This window comes from Hirundo rustica, chromosome 1 (genome assembly GCF_015227805.2).
Source record: "Hirundo rustica isolate bHirRus1 chromosome 1, bHirRus1.pri.v3, whole genome shotgun sequence".
Lineage (NCBI taxonomy): Eukaryota > Metazoa > Chordata > Aves > Passeriformes > Hirundinidae > Hirundo > Hirundo rustica.
This window is the reverse complement of record NC_053450.1, coordinates 67,245,948-67,258,749: the sequence shown is the minus strand read 5'-3', so window position 1 is coordinate 67,258,749 and position 12,802 is coordinate 67,245,948. Positions and strand designations below refer to the sequence as shown.

The 12,802-nt window shown below is 43.7% G+C and overlaps 1 long non-coding RNA gene across 2 annotated transcripts; it reads right to left on the bottom strand.

Moving 5' to 3' along the window:
- Positions 1-4,024: 4,024 nt before the first annotated feature.
- LOC120748627 (uncharacterized) lies at positions 4,025-11,763 on the bottom strand. 2 transcript variants are annotated; one of them, XR_005699402.1, is made up of 3 exons: positions 11,624-11,763; positions 10,967-11,072; positions 4,025-6,038 (listed from the first exon to the last, which is right to left on the bottom strand). It is a non-coding gene; the product is annotated as an uncharacterized LOC120748627 (long non-coding RNA). The 2 variants fall into 2 exon arrangements; XR_005699403.1 differs by having other exon boundaries at positions 4,025-5,972.
- Between the last annotated feature and the right edge of the window lie 1,039 nt (positions 11,764-12,802).

The window sequence follows — 12,802 nt, the reverse complement described above, 5'->3', positions numbered from 1 at the left end:
CCAAGGCATAATTAGTAGCAGCACCTTCCCTGGGAGATGTGATTTGCCCCATTTCTCATTTCCCCTCCCCGCTTCAACAAATCCAACGAGCAACCAACCAAAACCCTTCACAAACTACCAGAACTCTGTGATGTTCATCTTAGGAATGACTGAAAAATACACGATCAGTTTAATAAAAGGAAGGGGGTAATACAGAATGAGTAGAATTCACCTGTCAATCTGCACAAACTGCTTGCTGAAAAGAGAAAAGAACCGCTAGAAGAAAACTCCCAAGTGAAAATCAAGAAGAAAAGCTGAAACCAAAAGAGGAAAGCTAATGGCCCATGTTGCCAAAAAGGACAGACTTCTACAGAGGATAAACAAAATGCCAGCGTGGGCCAAAGCCAGAAGCTTCACCTGAAAATAAAAAATGGCTTGCCATGGGACCACCCAGCTGTCCCAATAAGCGTACTTCAGCAAGTGTGTTTCTGCTGCCCAAGGCTTGCAGTTACCACTTGAGAAACTTAAACCATCTTAAGTAAATTAAAAAAAAGATGCATGCGCATACTGAAACCCTCCAGACTTCACTCAAGAAGGTACATGGGCACTTATTCTGCTCTTTTACTGTTCGTGTATTATTCTGTTCTTTTCCTGCCAACTTGTCTAGATAGGGATATTTGTCACACCATAACTATATCTACAAACCCTGAGAGCAAATGTATGTACAAATCCCAACTGTAAACACACACATTGTAAAGATTTTGCCAGGAACTTGATAGGGTAGTGCATGAGCATTTCAGGCTTATCTCAAGGCAAGGACTTCCAATTGACTCTTCTAGAATTCTCATCCAGACCAGCCCACATCCAGGGCGGTGCAGCCCATGTGGACCAACCTCCAGCCTTGGCCTCAGGCTCCTGTAGGAAGCAGTGCTGGGGATGGCACAGTGACCACAGTCACAAACAAGAGTGACAGGGTTTACTGGGAGATTTATTTTTCTTTGCTCCAACTTCATACACATGTCCACACAGAACCCACCCCCCCCCCATGACATTTTTAATGGTACCTATTATATAAACAACATGACTGGAAAAAGGACATAGGGTTGCACTTTATAAATAGATTATTATAGTTAAGCAAAAGCTAGGGGATAAACTTTATTATAGTTAAGCAAAAACTTTGGTTTTGTTTGCTAAAATATAATTCCTGAAGAGCTATTCAAGAGACTGCCTATTACAAGAAATCTAGCTGGGACCAGGACGCTCAAGCAGTTTATGGCCATCTCAGTTACCTGGGGAAAGGTGAAATGGGTCTAATGTTTTTTAAGTTTTGTGGGGTTTTGAGAAATCCAGACATGTATTTTAATATTTGTAAGATCCTGAGGTCAGCAAGACTATCGTCTGCAGATTTAACCACAACTTGGACCTACCTCTTAGCATGTCTAAAAGTCCCAAAATTGCTGTAAAAACAACAAAAAACAAAAAACAAAACAAAACAAAAAAAAAAAAAAAATAACCCCAACCAAGCAAACTAAAAAAAACCAAACAAAACAAAATCTTTCATTTTAATATGTACACATAATAATGGGATTTGTGCTGTAAAACATTTATCTTTAAATGACAGAGTAGAATACTATAATTCATGCTCTTTTCATAACCAAGCTATCTGGAAGTGTCTCAGTGGCTGATTTAAGTAACTTGCAGGTTTTTTCCTGCTTGTCTGCAATGTGTGAGAGGGGTAAGAGTATCTCAAAGGCTTTGCAAGACTCATAGGCTCACAAAGCTCTCCTCCTCCCTTCTAGATGGTCCAGCTACCATCACATCTACCTCTCATGGTGGGATATTTTTTAAACACGAGCTGTGTGGGTCAGTGGGATATTTTTTAAACACGAGCTATGTGGTTCAGTGAAGAAGGGCTGCATGTACACACCAGTGCTTTTTGCTGACGGACACAGTTTCCAAAGTTTAGCATTTCCTCTCTTGTTACTTGTCTTTTCATATTTGAGAATCAGGAAAGGTGGGAAAGCAAGCCCAACTCTTCACAATATTTGAGATTTTTAATTGAGTGGGACATTGAAACAACTCCAACACTGTCTGCAGGGACTTTCGACTAAAAACATACAACACAATGACTTTCCTTTTGACATAAGAATCAATCATGTCAAGCACTCGGATTTACACGTCCCTTCATATCCCTTAATCTATACCACCATAACTGCTTTACACATTCCTAGTATTTACTTTGGCTTCCTACATCCTCTGTTAATCAAGTCTTGTTTTTCCATGACACAGGCTTGAGCTTTTCTAGAAGCTGACATGATACGCTCTCGTTTGGAAACTACAATAAATCATGGATGCACAGCTAATGCGAAAGGTACAGTAGAGTCACTGATCATTAAAAAGTGGAACTAAGTGGATTGTGCTCTGTGGTGCAGCAGTTCTGTGGCAGCAGGACAGCGCTGCTCCAAAATGAGAGAAAAACCTGAAAATATTAAAGTCATTTATGGCACTTATCTCCAATAAAGACACTAATTTCAGGTATTTAGAACAAAGAACAGTGTACTTTACTCTTTTTTCATCTTTCTGCTTCTAAACTGGGCAAATTAACATTGTTTTCTCACCACAAACCTCTGGAGACAACATGGTTTAAGAATGTTTTTCTGAACTCTCACGCTAAAAAGCAATCAAGCAGCTACCGAGCTTTGCAAGAAGGGGGTGGCATCTTGGTTCATAAATCCACCTTAAAACAAGTTATTCTGCAGGGAGCTAGGCTGGGTGAACTGAGGCTAAGCCAAGAAGCACTGCAAAACCTTTTCCCTTCCATCCATAGCTCACTAAAGCCAATACTGCACACACATCATACTGATGAGCTTAGATTAAAAGACATAGACACTTCTTCGGTGGGCCTTATCGTTATCCAAACCACACGCTGACAAGAAAAGTGGAGGGGCGTGTTGTCCCTCTCTCCTCCCTCTCCATACAGGGGGAATGCTTCTATCCCAGAAAGCCGGCCTGCAGCCTGCTGTCCTAGCCCAGCCCCAGCACAGCGCTGTTTCTTGGAGGTTGCCTAAAACTTCAGTGATGGGAACCTTACCACAGAAGAAATGTATGTGCATGGCTAGGAGGGAGAAAAACAGAAGAAGGAAAGAAACACGACTGTCATCCAATCTGCAAGATATCTTTTTCTACAGAAAAGCCATTTTGTTGTATTAACTTTTCTTTCTTTCTTTCTTTCTTTCTTTCTTTCTTTCTTTCTTTCTTTCTTTCTTTCTTTCTTTCTTTCTTTCTTTCTTCCTTTCTTCCTTTCTTCCTTTCTTCCTTTCTTCCTTTCTTCCTTTCTTCCTTTCTTTCTTCTTTTCTTTTCTTTTCCCCACGGTGGCCAAGTTTTAGTGGAGCAAAGCATCAGTTATTTTCTGAGAAGGGAACCAGAGGTTTGCTGCCTTGGCAGAGGTACTGGAAGGGGGAAGAACTGAGAAAATACCCTTTGAACTTTTCCAGCAGGCTCACGCAGGACTATCCGCCGAGCGCTCTCCCAGCCAAGCAGCTGGGGAGCCCAGGGGCTGATGGAGCGGTGTAACGCGTCTATGGGAACCCCCCCAGCACACACGGACGGCTGGGCCGACTATCTGCCAGACAGATAAGTTTCCGGGGAAAACCCGTCCCTTCCCCCGCTTCCGTGCGTCTCCCGGCGCGGGAGGAGCGCAGGAGCGCCGGCAGCGCCGAGCGCCGGGACAGCGCCCGCAGCCCGGCCGGGCAGGGCGGCGCTCCGGGCGGCGGCACGCCGCGACATTCCCGCCGGGCCGGCGCTCCGGGAAGGGAAGCGAGCGGCTCGGCTCGGACACGGGCGCGGGGACGCGCATACGCACAGGTGACTCCGTCTCTTGCTGCAAAGGCTCCTGCTCTTCCGCTGTTGTTTCTCTAGGGATCGGGAAACGCGGTGAAAAGCAGACCCCTTTGTTGGAATTAAATTCTAGTGAAGCTCACTGCCTTTTCTTGATGAATCAGCCCAGGCCCCCAGCAACATCTTTTTGTAGCAAAACCTCATTTCTGTACTACTCTTGGGCAACATTACAGCCCAGACTTGGAAGCCGCTTTGTGGCTGACGTACATTTCCACTGCAGGTTTGGCCCAAATCCCACTCCTCCCTGCTGACTTCTGTTGTGGGACATTTGGGTCTGGCGCGGCATGCCTGTGCCCTGAAGCAGGAACTCCCTGACTGAAGGAGATACTTGCTAAGACGTGGGGCACCTCTGGATGCGTGCAGTTTTGACTTCGAACGGTTTCTCAGCTGTTCTTCACCTCTTCTTGATTTTTGGTGTAGCACCGATTTTAACGTGTTTGCTGCTATCTTTTACCTGGTGGTATTTTCCTCCCGTAGGAGATTGTGTCAGTGTTCTAAATGTATTTGAGGGAGAAACAGAAATTGAGAGTTAAGCTCACCCTTTCAGCAACAGGGGCTCTTTCCTTTTCTGGATGGTCTAGACATGCTTAATTACTGTTAATAATTTTATTCTGAATAAAACTGAATGGAGACCCCTACCTGCCAGGCCTGAGGCAAGCAATTTGTGGCTTGAATTGGCCAGCACATGTCAGACCTTGCTCATAATACTGATTCTTCTTTGCCAGCACTGTTTGATTAGGATGCAGGAGAGAGATGCTCCAATTAATGATGGCAAATGCTGTACGAAAAGGCATATTTCAGAAAGGGAAACAAAGCACAGTTCTTCCAAGTGGGGACTGGGTAAAGTAAGGTTGCAGAGCTCAGCCTCAGTGGTCACTTCCTTCCTATTTCCGTCTGCAGGGTTTGGCCAGCACGAGGGGTGATTCACAACTTGGAACTTGTGTGCCCCTTACCCCCGTCTCTTTTTCATCACTGGTCTGGCAGGGGAAAGGCTTCCCACATGATCCTTGAGCCAAATCCTGCTGGAACTGCAGTTGTCTCATGGTGGTTTCATCCCAAATATCTTAGCTGTTGTGCTGCCTTCTGTAGTTAGGAACTGCTAGAATTTTCTGTTTTCTTAACAGAATGCATCTCTTGATAGGCACAGTGAATATGGAATTGGGAGCAGGACTACGGCCCGAGGAGCAAAAAGTCTAGTATTGCACAACTGGTTCACATCTCTTCTAAAGATTTCATGCTCTCCCGGAGTTAAAGCAAATTCACTGCCAAGTACAGTAACTGAAGTATTCAGTAAGTGTAATTTGTTGTACTTGATACTTCTGACCACAAATGGATAGCATTTTTTACAGTCTTTTTTTATAACCATGTGGTAAAGAGGTTCAATAAAATAATTTTCTGGCCTATGGGTTGCTGAATCGTATCGATACCTCCAAGCATTTTTGTTCAGGCTTCAAATATGCTCTGTGACTGGTCACCGGTGCTAAACAATACGGTTTCTATTCCCTGCCTAGATTGTCATAGAGTCCAGGACTATGGAAAATTTTAAAAGGCTCTGAAAGGACATGTAGGGAGAGAGTAAATTTTAGATAATTCAGCAGTCTTCTCTCCTCTTGCAAAAGAATTTACCTCATATAATGCTGGACACACGCAGTTCAGATTTGAAAACACACACGTTCTTCTCTGCATGCAGATACACCTTCCAAGATGATGTTTTACTCGAGACATCTACTCCAGGTCCTTCCTTGTACATGTACACCTCGAATTTTTTATTGCAAAAGGTGAATTTACTGCTTTGAAATATTGAAATATAAATGGCAACTTTCATGTGGCACATACTTCGAACTGCTTTATATATTTACTGGTTCTCTGATTGGGGTCATCTGCTTTATATCATGGTGTGGCTGGCTAAGTACAGAACTTCAGGTGCGTAAGGGGCATAAGAGGGTCCAGGATCCCAAGGGCATTATTGGCTGCTGGGAACTTCACCTAGCTCGAAGTTCTCTTTTCTCATTGACTTTTTGTCACCCCAAAGAACAATGCTGAGCTGGAAGCAATTGAAGCCCTTTGATGTGGTGTCCAGAGAGAAGTCTCCAAACTGGTGAGAAAGTCAAACAGGGGCAGACTGTTGTCTCCTGAGATTTCTGTCTTCTGTGTTTTTCTGCTAAAGAATGTGTGTTTAATGCTTGGAGGAGAGGAGACATACCACGTGCTTGTAGGCAGAGGACCTCTCTCTCTCCTCTACCACCCATCTCTTTATCCTGCCTTTGTGAACCCTGCTATTCAGGCAGTTTTAAAACACATCCTAAGATCTATCCATTAGATAACAAGATTAACACCCAAATTCAAGCAAGAGCAAAGTCAATGAAATAAACTGTCAGCCTGTCCCAAAGACCGTATCAAAACAAACTGTTTGCTGTCTGTGGCTGGAGGCAACTTTATATTTCATCTTATAATGCAAGCTCTGTGACTTCTCCTTCTAGAGACTGCCTAGGACACTAAAACTCACAGCTTCTAATATTAGGGCGTTATTTCTAAATCTACCAGTCAAATTAACAAAAGCAAAAGCAAAACAAAACAACAAAACACTCCCCCCGCAAAAAAAACCCCAACAACAACAAAAAAACCAGCAATAAACCAAACAAACCCCAAACAAAGAGACACCTGCACTTTGATTGTTAAGGCCTGTAAGCCTGCATTTATGACTGGTTGTCACCGTGGCACACAAAGCAGTCACATGCAGACAAGAGATTTTCGCAGAGGTTCTTCTGATCCAGCTCCCAGCTGAAAGAGCCGAGAGAAGAAGAAGAAACCCCTTTGTTTATTTTTACTTTTTATACATTTGTGGGTCTAGCAGAAGATTGGCTTTTTGGGGTTTCTACCCCTCAGCCTCAGTGGCCAGACCAATTGTCAGTTACAATTGTTTTCAGGTTAGAAATATGCAAACAAAGGACAGAGAATGAAAAACAAAGGATTTGTTTATATTACATCTGTGAGAAAGGTAGAAAACTGCTCTTAATATTGTACAGTAACTAAAAGATCTGACTCCATTTATGAAAATCAGAAGGCTAATAAAGAAACTCAGGAAAACCAGGGTAACAACTGGTGATGTTTATTAACCTTGAAGTGGTAACTACTTTGCTTTCAAGCAATTACATTGAATCACAGAATCATTAAGGTTGGAAAAGATCACCAAGATCATAAAGTCCAGCCTTCGACTGAACACCACATGCTCCCTAAACTACATCAAAAAGTGCCACAGCTCCTTGTTTATTGAATACCTCCAGGGACTCCACCATTTCCCTGGGGAGCCTGTTCCGATACTTAATCACTCTTTTCAGTGAAGAAATTTTTTCCAACCAGAACATTGTCTGGTATAAAAAGATGTGAATATTTCTGCAGTGTGTTTGCAAGCAGCCAGCATTGCTGTATAGGATGGTTTTCCACAGCTTCACAGAACAGATATGGAGCAGTTCATTTTGATAAAACCTCTAGAAACACAGTATTGTTGCTACTGGTGTTTAAATGGTAGCTGGCTCTGAGTGCTGACTATTTATAGTAACACTGCATCAAGCTCAGTGACTATGGATAAAGTTTAAAAGTCCATGTTTCATTTATTTAAACTTGCACAAGCATACTTAAGATATAAGCCACCCTTAGCTTTGTATTTTTTTTATCGTGAAAATATATTTATGCTTCAAATAAATATTTTCCTCAAAATACACAGGCTGCTGCAGAACTTCAGCTGTAAGGTTGATACATACAACCCTTCAAAAAGTGAGGCAAATAACAAATGAGAAATATGCAGCGCCGAGAGTCAAGTACTGAAAAATATAACCTCAATAAACCTTGCTTTACATAACCAGCTGTTGGAAAAGCATTTCATATGTTGAAAAGAGATTGAATAACAAAAGCTGAACCCTGTCTGCCTTTGCTACTTATACAGGTAATCTTCCGGGGGCCAGATGACTTAAATACTGTGTTATATAAATTAAAATGGAAATTTAAACATCCTATGTGGGTTTCACAACCTTTACAATGTTCTAAATGCTTCCTCATTTGGTCAACCTAGAATATTATATCATCAAAAATTACATATTTCAAATGAGGATTTGGTTAAAAAACCAAACCAGATCTCTTCTGCCTTTCAAGTAATAGAATACATAAATTAAACTCTTTGAAAATTGTGAAAGAAGGAGAAACTAGTAAGCATGCGTATTATCTGTGCCATAAATTCAGTGACAATACAATGTGTGATGTGAATGGAATCTATTATCAAAATGCATTTCCTGGGCACCAAAGCAGAAAATACATTATCATTTGCTGGAACCAGCATAAATAAGTATCTTCCAAAGATTAAAACATTCTACAAGGGGACCTTCCTGTGTCTAATGGGACTATGTGTTTAACAATTTTTCTTTCTTCATATTGGTGTTTGAACTGGGTCACATACATTTCTCTTAAGGTGACAGTTTAGAACCTATTTATAGATACTTATCCTGTCTGCAACATCTTGTTTCAATAAAAATTTGATCTTGAAACAGACAAAAGGATGGAAGTGGGGGCACGCTGTTGTACCAGCTACCGACGATCTATTAAAAGTTTTTCTGCCCTGTGAATGTCAGGGAAAGACTTCCAAGAAAACACCAGCACACAAACATTGGCCTGAAATCCTGCAAAACCTCGCTCTGTGGCAGGAGAAGGGGGTCCCAGACACCTCTTCTCCTTTCACTGGCACCACATGCAAAGGCCCTGAACCTTTTTTGAACCAAGTTTTTGCTCTGCAGGCCCTGTTGTTCACATGCCTTTTGCCTTTTTATGCAATGCTTTTTGCCCCACTTCTCTGGGGTTTTCAGAGTGTGAGACCACTGTTTAGTTTAGAACAAGCTTTTGCATTTCAGACTTTTATTTATCAAAGGTCTTTGTGGATTTCTGTTTTGAATGTGCCTCTGGAGCACAGGTAGGCTCTTCTGAGTGTCACTGATCTCAGGAATCCTAGGTAGTTTGGGATATTTCATCCGCTCCTGCATCCTTCCATTCTACCCCAGCAACCCCAGTTCATGCCTCCCAGTCACAGTGGGCTCAGCCTTCCCAATAATACTGCTGCTTCTTTCCATGGGTCTCCTCCCTGATGCGTCTGGCTGACTCCCAAGCCTGCTGGGTGCCCCTTGAGGAGGACTGAAATCTCCATATTTCTGTCTGGCTGAGACTGACACATGCTGACGTGAGCAGGGTCAGGGATGAGGTAACACAAGAGGAGGAAAAACTGATAGAAGCATCAAAAGGCCTAAAAAGATAATCTGTACATTTACAGCTATGGCACCCCTTTGCAAGAGAAAACACCTTACTTCAGGCTGCATATGGTGCAGTTCACACTTTAAAATAGTTGTGGTCTTTTGAAAAAGGCAGGGAGATCTGCCTTGGGGCACCTGGAAACTCCCTCTGATTGAACTCCATTTCCACACAAGCAGACCGTACTTTAACATCTAGTGACCCTCTGCCCTCTCAAGTGAGGCTGAAATCAGCCAGCTGGTTCAAAACCCACTGGAGGAATGGTAGAGGAAACTTGCACAGTATAAGTGTAAAATAAAACCCTCAACACTCCTGCCGTTAGTGCCTTCACCAAGCATCGTCGGTGGGAATCAAGGGGGTTTGGGGGCGCTGCCCTGAGCTGCTGAGCACAAGCCTGCTCTCAAAAACACAGCTGCACCTCATGACAACGGGCACTCAAAGCTGCCAAAACACAGAATTCACATTTCGTACCAGGCCCAAAGAATGGAGAGACAGTTGGGAATCTCTACTCTCGCTCCTGGGACTCCTGTTTCCCCAGGCCCCACACCTCTCCTTGGCTTGTGCTGACCTCCAAAGTCACAGCAGTTCCCAGCTGACCTCGCAGCTCCTTCATCCCACAGGTGTGGGGTCTCACCATCCCACCCCTCTTGGCAATTGCACCCATCCCCGTGCTGACCCAAGTGCTCTTGTCTCCTCCTCCTGCCTCTTGCATTACCGCAGACTGCGGTATTCCCTCCTGCATGCGCACACACACACGAGTCTCACATTTCCTTCCTCCATTTTTCTGTCTCTGAAGTTAGACAACTTAAATGGTTTTATGTTAATTGCTTTTGAATAACAGCCCTTCTGGAAAACAAAAGGTTTCCCAGAGTACTGGTTTCTTTGGAAATGTTCCCATGGCCAACTACAAGCTGAAATAATAACAGTAATAGGAGAATTTCCACGTAAGTATACAAGACTTTTTTTTGACAACTGGTAAAAAAAAAAGTTGTGGAGTTCTTTTTGGTTGTTTGGGGTTTGGGATTGGTTTGTTTTTTGACATTTTCAAGCCAGTTTTCCCCTCCAGCCTCCCAGTTACCCCCTCCTGCCAGGACAAGGGCACAAAGCGGAGTCTTGTTGCAGTTTGCTTCAAGAGAGGGAGAGGCAGTGGCCTTGTTTACTGAGAGCAACCTCAGTGTGTACGAGCAAAGAGCTGTGTGGAGCGGCTGCCTGCCTTGGCTGGCATTCCTCTCTTGTTAAAGACCACAGGAAATTATGGACATTTCTAAACCGGAAAAATTTGCAAGCAAGCTTGGGCGAACCACAAGAAAACAAAGCACACGGCAAGAATCACAAGGCTCATGGCAGAAGAGGAAAAGCTGACAACTTTTGATTCATGCGCTGTTAAAGGTTATGATGCTGCCATCTAACATTATGGAAATAAAGCCACTGTTTTGAACACTAAGCAGGTAGCTGCTTCAGCAAAAAAAATGCAGGGTTTGCTCTTTTTCATGTATTTGTACGTGAGTTGGTGGTGCAGTTGGGCTGGGTCTCAAAGGGACAGTGACACAGGGTTGGAGAGGGCCAACTCCTATGCAGAGCGCTGCAAGCCCTTGCCTGCTTTCCTGGAGCCAGACCATTTGAAATACAAGTCTGCTAAAGTCTGTCGGAGTCTGGCTTCCATCTCCCTGAACTTCTGTAGTCTTTTAATGTCCCCTTCCACCTTTAGAAAGTGAGGGTCCAACAGGCAGGGGCACAGAGCCAGCAGTCCCATTACAGTCAACGCAAGTGGGTAAAAGATGAACGTGGATGCAATCCTACCTTTTTGCCTTTTGCTCTGATAGCCACAAACTTGAAGATTTTCCTTTCAGTTGCTGCTTCTTAGCTTGCCCTGTCTTCCTCTGTTATGCTCCAGTTCCACAGGCTTCTTAAAAATAAAAAAAAAGAAAATAATTTAAAAGGTGTTCTAAAGGAAGGCATACATTGCACACCATCTCATTTCCATGTAGGATTTTTCTTACAGCATGCACATGTTTGATAACTACTAAAATATCACAAAGAGTACAACCATCTCATATGTTCTGTTGGCAGAAAGAGAGGAAAAGCATTTCAAATCTTAGCTTCCACCAGTGACTGGCACAGTTTGGGGCTTGGCAAGGAAAGGAACTACTGAACAACCTTCTGTCAGTGCAGAGATTTCCCCTGAGCTGGCACTGGCATGGCTGTGCTGGGGGTTGTCTACACATGGGGCTGTCAGGAAAGAGAGGAGAAATCACAGAAGGAAAGAACCCTTAAGATTATCTAGTTCCATCCCCCTGCCATAGGCAGAGACACCTTCCACTAGAGATGGTTGCTCTGCGGGAAGAAGGCTTTGCTGGGATGGGCCCACCTTCATACCAGTGAACCCAATGCATGCACAGCGGGGAGGAAGATAAAGCAGAGAAGCATAGTGGTACTTGATGCTTTACAAATCCTTACCTTCTGACAGGGCTGAAGGGCTTTGTGAAGGTTTCCCAGCACACTGTCACATATGGGTACTGGAAAGAAAGTTTCTGCATCCTCCACCAAACCTTTCTCGTGACCAATTCCCTTAAATCACAGAGGACGTTAAAATGAAAGAGGAAAGGAGCCCACAGGGGAAAAAAGGACAGGAATACTTGCAAAATGAGAGAGAGAGCACACGGGCAAGCAACAGCTGTTACCAAATAAGCCCAAAAGGCTGCAGCTGCTCGTTTTTCTCTAGGTTTAAAGCAACAGCTTGCAGGAAGGCTGCTGGAGCTTTGCAGGGGGCCAAAGAGCCAGGCAGGGACCATCAGCTATTTTCGGTGTGCAATGTCAGCGCAAGCACAAAAACCAGAAGATACCAAAGAGTGGGTTGGGTTGGAAAAGGACCTTAAATATCATCTAGTTCCAACTCCCTAACCATGGGCAGAAACACCTTCCACTAGATCAGGTTGTTCAGGGCTTCATCAGCCCTGGCCTCAAACACTTCCAGAGATGGGGCATCTACAGCTTCTCTGGGCAACCTGTTCCAGTGCCTCACCTCACAGTGTTTTTACTCCTTTCCAAAAGTATTTTCTGTGTTTAGTGATAGGCTTGGTCTGCCTGCTAGGCAAAACTTTGATGAGGTTTGTGAAGCTGCCTATCTTGATTCCATCTACAGTGAAAATGCAGCAGACTTCCCTGTGAGTCAGGTGAAAATATGGTTTCTAAAATGGGGATACATACAAACAGTATTTTGAGACTGGGCCATTTGTTTGAGAGGAGTTTCCATTTCCTTAGACATCCAGTGTTTGCACCATGTTAAAAAGGAGACAAACAGGTTGCCATGAGGCCGCAATGCTTGTTTGACACCCACTGCCTGCGTGTGCATTCAGACTTGAGTACTGACAGGATGGTCAGGCACAGGAGGATCACCCATGTCTTACCTGCACCTGCTGCTGGGAATTGTGTTAGAACAGCATCCAAAAAGCCCTCAGTAAAAAAATTTCTCTGCCATAACTACTGACCTATGTTGTCTCTGCTTATTCCGGTAAAAACTGGTATGGACAGACAGAGAGAGATGCCACAGACCCTGGAATGGTTTTTACAGCAGACTATTCACACAGACATCAGGGTCTATATTCCCAAAGGTACTCAGGCATCTTGTACACACTG